The sequence below is a fragment of the Eufriesea mexicana genome, unplaced genomic scaffold, assembly GCF_001483705.2.
Source record: "Eufriesea mexicana isolate 0111107269 unplaced genomic scaffold, ASM148370v2 scaffold471, whole genome shotgun sequence".
Lineage (NCBI taxonomy): Eukaryota > Metazoa > Arthropoda > Insecta > Hymenoptera > Apidae > Eufriesea > Eufriesea mexicana.
Genome location: NW_016908635.1, coordinates 124,031 through 125,937, shown reverse-complemented (window position 1 = coordinate 125,937; position 1,907 = coordinate 124,031). Strand labels below are relative to the sequence as shown.

At 26.8% G+C, this 1,907-nt stretch overlaps 1 pseudogene; it reads left to right on the top strand.

The window, feature by feature from the left end:
- Positions 1-406: 406 nt before the first annotated feature.
- On the top strand, positions 407-1,017 carry LOC108545539 (cytochrome c oxidase subunit 1-like; annotated as a pseudogene).
- Positions 1,018-1,907: the final 890 nt, after the last annotated feature.

Sequence of the window (1,907 nt, the reverse complement as noted above, 5' to 3'; positions counted from 1 at the left end):
TTCTAACACTTATAGTTTTAAAATAGAGGGTAAAGGAATAATTATTTTAATACATTTAAAAATTTGAACCATGTAGCGAGATTACAGTAACGTACGTTCTTATAAATAAACATTGTTTAATTTTCAAAATTAAAAATAAATTTTTAACATTTAAATTTTATTTTAAATAAAATGATTTATATCTACTAATCATAAAGATATTGGTATTTTATATTTTTTGTTAGCAATATGATCAGGAATAATTGGATCTCCAATAAGATTTTTAATTCGAATAGAATTAAGAGTTCCAGGAGGATTTTTCAAAAATGATAAATTATATAATACTTTAGTGATACGACATGCTTTTTTAATAATTTTTATTATAGTAATACCTTTTTTAATTGGTGGATTTGATAATTGATTAATCCGTTTAATAATAAGTTCACCAGATATATATTTTTCTCGAATAAATAATAGATTTTGATTATTACCTCCAACATTGTTATTATTATTAATTAGAGGAATTTTTAATTTTACATCAGGTACAGGTTGAACAGTTTATCCTCCATTATCAAATTATATATTTCATTCTTCTCCTTCAGTTGATTTTACAATTTTTTCATTGCATATATCAGGTATTTCATCTCTTTTGGATTCAATAAATTTAACAACTACTATTATATTAATAACCAATTTTTGTTTAGATTTAGATAAAATGCCTTTATTTCTTTGATCAGTATTTATTACAATAATTTTATTGTTTTATCTTTACCACTGTTAGCTGGAGCTATTACTATATGATTATTTGATCGAAATTTTAATACTTCTTTTTTTGATCCAATAGGAGGAGGTGATCCAGTTTTATATCAACATTTATTTCAATTTTTTAGTCATCCAGAGATATATATTTTAATTTTACCTGGATTTGGATTAATTTTACAAATTATTCTAAATGAAAGTGGAAAAGAAGAAGTTTTTGGTAATTTGCGAATAATTTATGCAATATTAGGAATTGTATTTTTAGGTTTTATTGTATGAGCACATCATATATTTACAACTAGTTTTTAAATATTAAACGCATATGAGATGAAGTAAAATATTAATTTTTATTATCAAGTAATTATTTAAATTCTTCAAAAAAATTTCACTAGGCGATGAAATTATTGTTACCTATTTAGTTACAAGTAATCATTCTTTAAACATGAAATATGTATCGAATATATAATATAAAACATAATTTTGAATATTAAGTGCATATTAATTACACATACCATTTTAAACATTAATCGAATATTAATTCCAAATATTAATGGAAATATTAAACGAATATTCAAAGAATATTTTTAATTTCAGAGTATTGAGAAAATTAAAATAAGAAACAGCTGAAAGATGGTACTAAAAGCGTAAGGGAAAGTATAATACTTCCATAATGCTTAAATATAAAATAAACAAAATGGTGGTACTTCGTCATAGAATATCAAAATAATTTTCGTAAAATCCACCGAATTTACGAGATTGCGTAGCTCTTGAATATCTCTCGCATTCAGTGTAAAAATAAGACAGCAAAGCTTCTCGTCCCGATTTGCTTTAGTTCTCACTTTATATCCATTCGGAATTTTTCCCAATGCGTCGACTTCTTTGTCGACGGTACACGTGAAAATATAAAAGAGAGCAGAAGGCAATCAGCCATTAACGCCACGTGTCGAGGCGCGCGATTTACATATCTGAGTACGTGTCTATTCTAGATCAGACACAATGGCACCCACGATTTTCCTCTATGTATTATCCTACTTTGCCTCATGCACATCGATAGTTGACACCCGGACAGTCTAGATTGATCGTATCAACTGCTTAATCGCTTTATCCTAACTGCACAATGGAAGAATGATGCTCTGAGCACTGGCCGAGGACTGATCTGGCCGGTTCAG